This window comes from Sceloporus occidentalis, unplaced genomic scaffold, assembly GCF_023333645.1.
Source record: "Sceloporus occidentalis isolate IW3139 unplaced genomic scaffold, rSceOcc1.0.p SCAF_3, whole genome shotgun sequence".
Classification (NCBI taxonomy): domain Eukaryota; kingdom Metazoa; phylum Chordata; class Lepidosauria; order Squamata; family Phrynosomatidae; genus Sceloporus; species Sceloporus occidentalis.
Genome location: NW_028316983.1, coordinates 195,050,465 through 195,063,104, shown reverse-complemented (window position 1 = coordinate 195,063,104; position 12,640 = coordinate 195,050,465). Strand labels below are relative to the sequence as shown.

The following is a 12,640-nucleotide window of genomic DNA, read 5'->3' as shown; positions in this document are numbered from 1 at the left end:
ATGTTCTTTGGACACAAACAGTGGTTTTGGCATGAGTGTTTTGTTTTTGTTTTTTGGGGGGGGGTGGCAAAAAACCCTCAAATACAAAAATTAATTTTAAAAAAGTATACAAAAACTCATATTCTCAACTAGCAGGGATCAAACTTTTGAAAGTATTGATTCTTGCACATGGAAACAAAATGAATGATTAACATCCCCTATAATAAATAACCTATATGCAGAGGAGTACAATCTTAAGTACAATCTTGATGTAATTTATCTTCTCACCTTCCCAATTCCTTTAAGGGAAAAGGGAACAACTTGTTAATAAAGTAGACTTGACTGTTATTGACTTTTCCATGTGATTCAGCTTCAGTGGCCCAGCTTTACACTTCCTACTTAGGAAACTGTCTTAAACTTCTGCTTGCACTGCCCTTTGATACCATTATGTGGTGTAGTTTTACACTGTAATGGGGCTTGCATAGGCTCTCCTCTGGTTGCTATTGGCTTACTTTAACAACTCATAAATTGGTCAGTAGCTGAGTGTTTACAAAGTCATTGGAAGCCTCTGAATTAGAACTACAAGGTCCTTGGGTAGGTATTCGTAAGCAAATGTTTATGTTTTACTGCAGTATATTGAAGTCACATTTTTGGTGCAGAAAAAGTTAAGTAGTCTTGGAGCCAGTCATATATCTCCTACTGCTTAGTAAAGGAGACAGCTTGCAAATTAGATACATTGCCTTTTAGGAGAAACTGGGGCACTAGAAGCTCTGTATTTTTCCATTTCTTCCTCTGCCTTCTGTACCAAATCAACTTCAATTTAAGAGCACATTTGAAATTCAGAGAATATGTTATGGATGCCATCCACAAAAGGGTTACCATTGCCAAACTGGTAAAGCTTGAAAGCACCTTGCCTGAAACTCAAGTAAAAAGCAGAGGTGAGGTCTGAGCCCCCAATAGCAAACTGCTTATGTGATCCCGCATAGTATACTAAAGAAATCAAACCAGTGAGGCCAAGAGACATGACAGTAGATCAAGAAGCTGAATTCCCTCCTTCCTTTTCTCTCTCCTTTCTTTCTCTATCAGTTAATTCAGCCTCCATCTTGCTGTCTTTCTGTCTTTCACCTGTCTCTCATACATCTTAGCTCCATCTCCTGCCCCCATAGAATAATTTTGTTCCCACCACTGACCCTGAGCTTGGAAGTAAAATGATGGAAGTAAATGTTAAAAGTAACATATTCACTTGTTACTTATTACAGTTTTGATTCCACAAATTTGATGAAGTGGAGCCCACAAAAGCTCATGGTAGAATAAAATAATCTTAGGTCCAGTACAGACCGGCGCTTTGCGCCGGTATGGGGCCAATTTTAGGGTTTTGTAGGGCTGGGCGTCTGCACATGCCCAGCCCTACAATTGCTGCGTGGGTGCCATGGTTGGCCGCACCCATCCATACACCCGCCCATCGTTGTGCGCAAAAGCACCAATGGTGCTCCCGCATGTGGCGGAAAAAGAACCTGCAGGGAATGGGTTCTTTTTAAGCCCCATGGAGGCCACAACGTTTGTCTGCTGAGGCCTCCATCTGTATCCTCCCTCAGAGTTGCTACTGAAAGCTTTATGCCCTTTTATACTAAGAAAGAAAGAAAGAGAATAAAAGGGCCATCTCTTAGAAAACATTGGAAAGCACCAAATTTGGCTAGATGGAATGGAAATATGTCAGTCTCTTCAAGACACTTGTTCACATGCAGACACATGTCCTATTTCTGAATAACTGCAAATAGGAAGGGACTGAGGGTGAATTATACTTCAACACACCAACACATTTTGCATTTTCATTAGATTTCATGCTCCCCTCCTTTGACCTTTGTATATATGTCTGTCCATAGAGTCTTCACTGCATGCATCTGAGGTCTCAAATCCATGCTAGAATAAATTAGTTTTAAAGATGGCACTGGATTCCTTTATGTCTTTTCATAATCAGCAATGTTGTTTTAAATCACTTTAAAGTCAGTGACATTGATGCTATAGGTTTTTTTTTTTTGGAGTAATGAGTATTATTCACTCATTATTTTACAATGTTACTCTTTAGGAGGTCATTTAGGGGGATTTAAAATGACTTAAAACAGCAATACACCCATAACACATTACTAATAAGTAACATGAAACATTACATTTAAAATAGTGATACTTTTAAAAACATAAAGGATGGCTGTAACACAGTGTCAGCCACTGCTCCAGCTACCTGCTTTCCTAATTGTTCTGAAGATAATGTGACTTAATTTACAATACGTATAAATAAGCAGCCTTCTTCTAATTATTTAACAAATGCAGTAGTGATTGATATTTTATTCCCATTCCACAACTGTAAGATTATAAATGGTACATTTATGTGGCATTGGTTGGTGTGCCTACTGAATATTTTGTCTGATAAGTTTTTCAAAACTACAATAGAATTTGTAGTACATACATAACTGGGGAAAACATTCAGTTTCAGTTTCTTATAAGAAAAGTACACTTGCTGGAATGGCTTGCTAGTGGTAGATGACTAAAAATGAAAAAATAATGGCATTTTCAGGGAATAAGTATTAGTATCTTAACTTTCTTTTGGTTGAAAACCTATACACACTTGCTTGGGAACAAAGCCTATTTCATTTGAATCCAGAGAAAACGGAAGTACTCGTGATAGGTTCCCCTGGCCCGGGGAAGGATATTTGTCCACCTGCTCTGAATGGGGTCACGCTCCCTTTGAAGGACTCTGTTCGCAGTCTGGGGGGTGCTCCTGGACTCGTCGCTCCACCTTACATCTCAGGTGGATGCGACGGTCAGGAGCACCTGTTATCAGCATCGGCTGATACGCCAGCTGCGACCCTACCTGGGCCGGGGTGACCTGGAAACGATGGTACATGCTCTGGTAACCTCTCGATTGGATTTCTGTAATGCGCTCTACATGGGGCAACCCTTGTACCAAACTCGGAAGCTACAATTGGTTCAGAATATGGCAGCAAGGCTGGTCACTGGATGTTCTAGGATCTGCCATATAACACCTATACTGCGAGATCTTCACTGGCTGCCTATTCACTTCCGGGCGCAATACAAGGTGTTGGTAATGACCTATAAAGCCCTAAATGGCTTGGGCCCAGCGTACTTGGAGGACCGCCTCTACCCATACAGTCTGCCTCACACTCTCAGATTGGGCGGAAAACATCTATTAAGAGTTCCCAAGGCAAGGTTTGTGTCTTCTTCACAAAGGGCATTCTCCATCGTGGCCCCGCAGACCTGGAACTCTTGGCCCAACGAGCTCCGCTCAGCAACCTCTCTAGATCTTTTTAGGAAGAATCTGAAGACCTTTTTCTTCCGTCAAGCCTTCCCCCATGTGCCTTGATGTTATCCCTTTCTCTCTATGCATTTTGTTCGATCCAGCTAATTTGTTATATGTGTTTTAATGAGTTTTAATTGGTTTTTATATTGAATGATTGTTTAGAATGTTTTTAGAATTGTTGTATTGTTTTTAAGTGGTACGTGTGGGTTTTTTTATTGTCGGGTTATGGGCTTTCACTTTGTATTGTCTTTTGATGTTAAATTTTGTAAACTGCTATGATCTCTAAGGAATAGCGGTCTAGAAATAAACATTCATTCATTCATTCATTCATTCATTTTAAAACATTACAGTCCAAATTCTGTTGTTAGCCCTGAAACAAAGAGATTTACTGTGTGTTGATACTTCATTCAACAATTGATTGAGTGGATGTGTTCTAGCTGGGACTAACCAACAGAATGCCAAGCTGTATATATGCCAAATGAAAAGTGGTTCCCCCCCCCCCATTTTTAAATTTTGAATTAATTAGTTTTTTATCCTAATCTTGGGATTTTCACGTATTTTTACTCTCTTCTACAATTGACCTACTATTAGATAAACAATGGCATCATTAGGGGTGTGTGGCCCACACTGGGTGACACCTTAGAAGAGGGATGACACTCTCCTCTAGCATCCCTTACTGCCACAGCACTGCTCTATTCATGAGCCACTGCAGTGAGGGGGGCACTTGGCCCCCTTTGAAAGGGGGGACTCAGCCTGAAGGGATGAGAGAATAACTCCTGGGGAGACCAAGGAAGGTGCACATGGAGGCAGAGAGGGAGAAAAAGATTGGGAATGGCAAGACAACAAATGGTGCAACCAAGGCACCATCATCAAGAGCAGCGTTCCTCCTCAGACTCTGGCACAAGAGTCCCAGGAAGAGGCTCTTGGCACCTGCCACCAGCACCACCACTACATGTATGGCTGACCAGCATCCTCTCCTGCCAACCTGTATGCCCCTATTGTCTTCCTGTCTTCCTGGGCAGCTTCAGCAAGCCTGCCAAATGCAGCAGTGAAGAAGAGGTCTCAGTGCCCCCACCTCAGTGCTGTGGCAGTGTTCTATTCATTAGTAGAATGGGGCCACAGCAGTGAGGGAGAAGGCCAAGCATGCCCCTGGAAGTCCCACCCCTTGCACCGGGTGAGGTCAGGAGCGGGGACGCCACTGTAGATAAGCATAGGGTCTCTGGCTTCTAGATCTCTGAGAAACCACAAAGACTCTTGTGCTTTATGGTAGAAATGGAAGGAATCATTGATAATATTTGAAAAATGATTGAAAAAATATTTTCTTCAGAGTAAATCCTCTTCAAACACAGATTTATTGTGTGCAAAATTCACACATGGGGGATTTTTGCACAAAATTTTCAGTTCAGACAGTGGTGTCACCAGGCTTGGTGAGACCCAGTGTGGAGGGGGGGATACTGAGGGGGGAAGTGGTTGTGGTGGCCTCTCCCCCCTCCACTGCTATCCTTCAGGGCTTCATTGCCAGCCTGACTCCCTTCCCGAGGTGTGAGCCGGGCCAGAGATGAAGCCATGAGGAAAATGCTTGCTGCCTACTGCCCTTGCTGCCACCTTGGCTCCCTCCCCAGGGAGGTAGCCAGGCCAGCAACAAAGCCATAAAGCGCATCCTTGCCCCTCCACCACATGAGGAAGATGACCCTACTGGGTGTCCCCCCTCATTGACACAACTGAATTCAGAACTAATAATTCTGCACACAAATTATTATTTTTTCTGCAGAAAGATGCTGTTTCTTGTATAGAAAATGCTGTTTTCTGTGCAAAAATAACACATGGCAAATTTTTGCATCGAGTAAGTCCTAACTACAGAGTTTTCTTTGCAGGAAACAACATATTTTGTGGTGAAAGTACTGTTTCCTGTGCAGAAAATGCTGTTTTCTGAACAAAACACACATGAACACTTTTTACAGAACAAATCCTGAAATCTAACTAGATTTCAAAAACATACCAGTTTTCAAAGACTCTTGCAGTAGGAATAAACCTACTAAAATTACTCATTGCTTTCGTTGAGAACAAAATTAGGAAAAAATTGCCTTCTTTGGTAACTAGCAAATTATGGTTTTATAATTCTGTTCTTTTTGTTGTAACAGAGGCGGGATACAAACCGCCGCTTTGCGGCGCTTCCCCGCCGCCGCCGTTTGCTCTGCGCGGGAGCTGCAGCAGCCAAACCGCGCGGCTCCCGTGCGGAGCAAAAATGAAGCTCCAAAATGGAGCTTCTTTTGGAGTCGCGTTTGCGACGTAGCGAGGTGCCAGGGGCGCACTCACTACATCACAAAGGACGCGACACGTCTGGACGCTATGCGTCCAGTACGTAAAGATGGCGGCGCCCATGTGGAAGGGGAGCCGCCATCTTGTACGTATAGGATACGTACTAGGGTTAGGGGGGTGCGGAAGCACTGCCCCTTCCTAACCCTAGTACGTATCCTATACGTACTATATGGCGGTTTGTATCCCACCAGAGAATCATGGCTATGACCTCTGTGCTGAAAACCTTGTGAAATCCAGTAGCTACTCTGATTACCCTGTGTAATCAGGGAACAATGTGAGAACAAATGCTAACCATGCTGCCAAAGGATGCCCATGATTATGCATGGCAGGCAACCAGTCATGACAATGACACAAGAACAATGCTTTCCAACAAACAAAAACTAGAAATGCAAGAACAACAAATCACAACAATCGATCATCTTACAGCTATCTGGGCTGAGTGATACTTTTGGTTCAAGGAAGTGTGGCAATGAAAGGAAAAACAGTGCAAGTAGATTAAGATACAAAAAAAAAAAAAAAGAAAAAGAAAAAGAAAAAAGAATCCTAGAGTTGGAAGAGACCACAAGGGCCATCAATAAAAGTATAGTGTCTAGATTGAGGGAAGGAATAGTGCCACTATATTCTGCTCTGGTCAGGCCCCACCTGGAATATTGTGTCCAGTTCCGAGCACCACAATTTAAAAAGGATGTGGAGAAACTGGAACATGTCCAAAGGAGAGCAACTAAAATGGTGAAGGGTCTGGAAGCCATGCCCTATGAGGAACAACTAAGGGAGCTGGGGATGTTCAGCCTCGAGAAGAGAAGGTTAAGAGGTGATATGATAGCACTGTTTAAATATTTGAAGGAATGTCATATATTTTTTTAAATTCTTTATTACAAAAACACAAACAAATAATAACATATAACATATAACATATTCACAACCATTTACAACTGTTTACGATACAAATTCATACAAATCCTCATTAATTTTGTTTTCTCGTATCTCTCTCATCCTACCTATCAAGCCATCTATTTCTTATTTCTTTATATAGCCTATCTCTCATCTTTCCTATTCTATAATATTCTCTTTCCTATCCTCTCTATCCTCTCTATCTCTACCTATTTCCTCCATCCTATTTGGCTTCCTCTCCTCAAGGGATGTCATATTGAGGATGGAGAAAGCTTGTTTTCTGCTGCTCCAGAGACTAGGACTCAGAGCAATGGATGCAAGCTACAGGAAAAGATATTCCATCTCAACATTAGGAAGAACTTCCTGACAGTAAGGGCTGCCCGACAGTGGAACACACTCCCTCGGAGTGTAGTGGAATCTCCTTCCTTAGAGGTCTTCAAACAGAGGCTGCATGGCCATCTGTTGGGGATGCTTTGATTTAGATTTCCTGCATGGCAGGGGGTTGGACTGGATGGCCCTTGCGGTCTCTAGCAACTCTATGATTCTATGATTCCAACTCCCTGTCTTGCAGGAACACACAAGCAAACTACTCCCAACAGATGGCCATCCAGTTTCTGTTTAAAAACCTCCAAAGAAGGAGACTCCACCACTCTCAGAGGCAGAATATTCCATGGTCTAACAGCTTTTACCATCAAGAAATTCTTCCCAGAGTTAGGTGAATTCACTTTTTGTATAGTTTGAATCTGTTGTTCTGTGTCCTAACCTCTGGAGTAGCAGAAAACAAGTGTGCTCCTTCAATATGACATCTGTTCAAATATTTAAATCTGACTATCATGTCACTCGACTTCTGTTCTCCAGGATAAACATACCCAGCTCCCCAAGCCACTTCTCAAAGGGCATGGCTTTCTCAATACCTCACTATTAGTTGGTTTCCCAGATTTTGTACATTTCTTCCATTTTAAGGGGTTGAAATGCTTCTTCTATGACTTATCTACTGGCAATAAGAACTTTAAATTAAAATATACTGGCAATTTTTATCCCTGTGCTTTTGCCTCCCCCGACAACATTGTAATGCCACTCTTGACAATGTCTCTGAAATTGTATATAACCCTTAGGATGAAAGAGGTTGTCAATTTTTGTTGAACATAATTTCCCCAAAATGGATACCAGTATATGTGCTAGAAAAAGTAATATGTTGTTCTTCTGAGCTCCCCAGCACCTTCTGCTGTCATGCTATGTTAACAACTACTGTGTAGAAAGTAAAATAGGAAAACCACTTGGGAGAGGATGTTTACATGAATTGTTAAGAGTGCTGTCATGTCAAAGACGCTGTGCCTGTAGGGTAGTTTGTGGTCAAATAGATGACTGGTAATGGATGCTTCATGTGACAGGTAAGCTGAACTCATAGCTGTTGTATGCCAACTTTCCCAGTATCTAGCAATTTATCTGCTCAGTCTAACAGCAGAGCTACTCTGTTTGTGAAGCCAACGTATGAGCAACTTGCCTTTCTTTTCATATCCATTAAAGCACCTTTCTCAAAATTATATTGGACAGATTCAAAATTTGATACGAAACCTGGTTCTTAAGGAAACAAAAAAGGCTTCAGTCGTGTCAGTGTGATCCTTTGTATTTTCTCCAGTTGTGCAAGCTAAATGCAAAGGATAGAAAATTAAAGACATGTTAATTTAATTTAACTTAATTTGCTATTATTCCCATTTCCTGATAATTACAATTTTTGAAATGTGAAAATATTACATTCCTGTCAAGTGCAGCATTTTGCTATTCACAGATGTAGGTCATAATGTATTCAATGGTAGAAGTGTATAGGATTGTAGCTGCAGGTGCTGAAGGGGAAATTAGCATGGCTTCATATGGGCTAACCCTGGAAAAATGCTCGTATCCCTTTTAAATTAGGGTACATCTACACTATAGAAATAATACAGTTTGACATCACATTAACTAACATAGCTCTGTCTACAGAATCCTGGAATCTGTAGTTTTGTGAGGCACCAGTACTTTTTGGCAGAGAAGGCTAAATACCTTGTAAAAGTACAAATTCCAGGATTCCATAGCATGGAGCTAAAGCACTTAGAATGGTGTCAAACTGCATGATTTCTACAGTGCAGATGCACCCTTGTTCTCAGGAAATTTCCTTCAGATGAACAAGTGTGTAATCTATGATGCCAAGGGACTGGGGAATGGGTTCCTTAGCCTGGACTGGAGAATGGTTGTTTACTTTAAAGGAGGATGTACATGGCTGATGCCCAGCCTATAGTCAAAACCTGTATTGAATTTTGTTAGCCTTGATGAAATTTTACCAGCACATGTGCTTTGCAGTAGTGATCTGACCACTTTGGCAAACTGTAGCCCAGTACAGACAGCCAGAAAGCGGCAATCTGGGACCAATTTTAGGGCTCGGGAGTGTGGAGTGACTGCATGCTCTCGAGCCCAACCATGTGCCAGTGGTGCCATCATGGCTTGGCATGGTCCACATGGGGCTTCCATGATGATGCAAGTGCAGCCCAGCATCTGAACATCGCTGCGTGTGCATCATCGCTACACACGAGTGCTCCATTGACGTACTCATGGCATCTGCCACGCAGACTAAAAAGAACCCACTCTCAGTGGGTTCTTTTTAGTGCTGATGGAGGCTGTGGTGTTTGGTTGGTGCAGCCTCCGTCAAGAGTAAAAACGGGCGGCTCCAGCCTGCCCTTTTTGGGCGGTCTGTCAAGCTCCTATATCAGACTGTATGAGCTCATGGTTTGGGGCTTCCATTCTTCTCTAAATATGGAAGAATCCTTGATTCATTTGCATGGCCTACTACTCTTTCTTACTGTGGCTGGGAGGAACAATTCCACAATAGTCCTCTTCCCAAGAGCAGTCTGTTGCCGGCCAGATGGATTTTAGTTGGCAACTCCTCAGCCTGTGGATATATCATTAAAATATTTATATATAATTAAGTAATAACATATAACAGGCTAAGAGCCAGTGTGGTGCAGTGGTTTGAACGTTGGACTATAACTCTGAAGATTAGGGTTGATTCCCAGCTCAGCCATGAAATCCACTGGATAACCTTAAACAAGTCACATGCTCTCAGCCTCAAGGCAAGGCAGTGGCAAACCTCCTCTGAACAAATTTTGCCAAGAAAATCCGATGATAGGTTAGGGTTGCAATAATTACGGAAATTACTTGAAGGCACACAACAACAAGAACAAACCTTGTAAGACCTATAGATTGCAGAATATACAGTCTAAGATTCATGACAGTGTCTGCCCATTTTTTTTCTTCTAATAAAAGAAGAGAAAAAGCTTCTTTAGGTTTTGAGTTTGGAAAGACTGCCAGATATTCCTTTAGTTTAGAATATGTAAAGAAACCCCCCAAAGAATGATCTCAGGTTACCTTGTGAATTAGTATAGTCTCATAGAAGATACCTGACAACAGGTAAAATTTTTGAAAATGAGGTATGCACTGGATTTGAGTGCACAAAAAAGGAAAGGATCTGTGCCTCTAAATGAATAACTGAGGCACTGAGCTGACATCAGGATACAATAAAAGAGCTAAGGTAGACCCATATAATGAGACTTTTAGGCAGATCTCCAATGCGAGAGGAGAAAGCTGCATCTTGCATTCATGAGAAAAGTTCCTGACAAGCCCTGACTTGCTGCCCTAAAATGCTGATGCAGGTAAGGCTAGGAGATATATGCTTACATGTGATTAATTCAGTTAAGGCTTTATTAAGGTTGTTTAAGGTTTAACTCTTGAATGCTTGCATTGTATATATGTATATATCAATGAATACATATAACAAATGGGCTGTCTGGTTTAACCACTATTATAAGCTGGGAACATGGTGATTACAGTTTGATAAAGGTGACCCCAAAGAGGGTGCAGAATTATCTGACAAGTAACAAGGACCCTCAATCCCCCAGTCTAAGATACAGGGGGTGGGTAACCATGCCTGTTTAGCCTACTTTCAAGATGTTTGTGTGGTTGCTGAAATATGAACATTCTCATCCTACAAGTAGTAGTATGTTTCATTTTAGCAACTCTTCATATTACACCATAGTACACTAGCAGGAAGCCGTTTTAAATTATTTGAGGTGATTTGTCTGTGCCTGCATGTGAGGTATTCATGTGATGAGGCTCACCACATGGAGACATTTTTTTTCATCATCGGGCAGATTTAGAAAAAGAACTTTTGTGCTGACATGGGGAAAACCCCTCCAATTGTGGAGTGAGCTGCTTCATAGTCCAGGTTTGATTTGCAACAGTCGCTGCATGTCCAAAGTCAAAATGGCTTCTATATGTATATGTACTGTATGTCCTTCTATTGAGGGTTTGGACAGAATAATGATTTCTTATATTGGCTCCTTCCACGAATTGCTACAGTTTCTAAGTTGATACCCTGTCTCTGAGCCCAAATTCTGTATTTTCTTCTGTGAAATTGATAATAAATAATAGGGATTTCACATAAATGTTGATTTTCCATATTATGAACATTCACATTCTTTGGTTTTAGCTGTAGCATGAATAAACTCAACCTCATAATTTCTATGAAAGTACTTACCTTGGATTCAAATCGGTTTTTCCAGAAATGGAAGCCCTTCTGCTACTGAGCAGGGGCATTGCACAGTCTATCTGATAAAGTGGTCCTGGCCCACCAGCATGGCCTATAGACCACTTTGCCTTATACAAATGGATAGCATTTCTGCTTGTGGAAAGATATAGTGAGGGCCTATATGAATGAAAGTCGGAATTTGATTTGGGCTATTTCTTCCTTGCCCGTGAAGTCTCCATGATGTGGAATCTCTTCAGTACTCCAGAACAGGTTTTTCTGTTCAAGGGTTTTGCAAGGGGAAGGCAGAGTCAACAACAATGAAAAATCACTCCTTCATACCTTTCACCATTTCACAGATGAAAATTAGGACATGTGTGACCAAGCAACACCAGTGTGGTCAAGATGGCAGAAGTTATTAATGAGGAAGAACTCACAAATTTAGGGAAGCTGCTGCAGTTTGCTTTTGCTTGAGGTTACTGGGAAGAGCAAGATTCTGCTCTCCCCTCCTGCCCCCCCCTCCCCATTGAATTAATAAAATGCAAACTGCTGCTACACTTGGAACACAGCAGCAAATAAAGTAAGAAGAGAACAAAGATGGAAAATGAGAGGTGGAGAGAGAAACTGGGACACTTTAAAAGCAGCTGGAAAAGTGGGATGGCAGAGCATTAATTGGGACTTTCCCTGCCAAATCAGGACAGTTGGAAGGTATACTCCCTTTCTTTCCAACATGAGAGTTCAATGAAGGCAAATTTTTGAGTTGCTAATTTTATATATTTCATTTTATACCCTGAACTGAGTTCTGTTCAGGGTATAAGATGAATAGTTTAGCAATAGTGGAAATTTAATAATAGTAAAAGAAAAAGAAAAACATTTGTGCTCTGAATCACTATGTTGTTTAAAACATCTTCTGTATTGAGCAGTAGATACATTTTTGCATATTGTAAAGGGGTGAAAAAGAAAGAGATCTGTGTATAATAAAGATAAAGTATCATACTAGTAATCAGTAAAAACAAAGTAAACAATACTTGGATAGAGTACTGTTTTATAACAAGCTGTGAGTCGGGGTCATCAACATGACTAACAGACTGGAACTAACCTCCCACAACAGCCTTTCCCTTGCCCATGGTTGTTACTCCCTAGTCGGTTAAATTTTCAGGGAAAATGTATCCTATACCTGAGCCAACCCATGATAATCAGTCGGGAGCTCATTAGCTTGCCACTTACTGGCAAAAATCTGCCTTCACTGCTGCTAATAAATATATAACAAAAGCTGAATACCTGTGGTGAGAAAACATTTTCAAAAGTATGCAATAAGATCTCCTTCAGAACTTCTGGGATAAAATACATACACTGTCATTAAGTTTAGTCAAAACAATTTTTCAGAAAGCATCTACTCTCTTGCATGTGTACTATATATATATATATATATATATATATATATATATTAAAGTATCCCTTTGGCTAAGATCCTTTTGAACTTCTATCTCAGCCTTCTGATCAAGCTGCAAAATAGGATCACCTGCTACCATCTTTAAATGCCAGCTGTCTAAAGTTAGGTAATGGAATCAAAGGGGCAG

At 41.2% G+C, this 12,640-nt stretch overlaps 1 protein-coding gene across 3 annotated transcripts in view; it reads left to right on the top strand.

Annotated features, from left to right (window-relative positions):
• Positions 1-12,640, top strand: part of NOL4 (nucleolar protein 4) — a 192,735-nt gene that overhangs the window by 64,392 nt on the left and 115,703 nt on the right. The window lies entirely within an intron of this gene.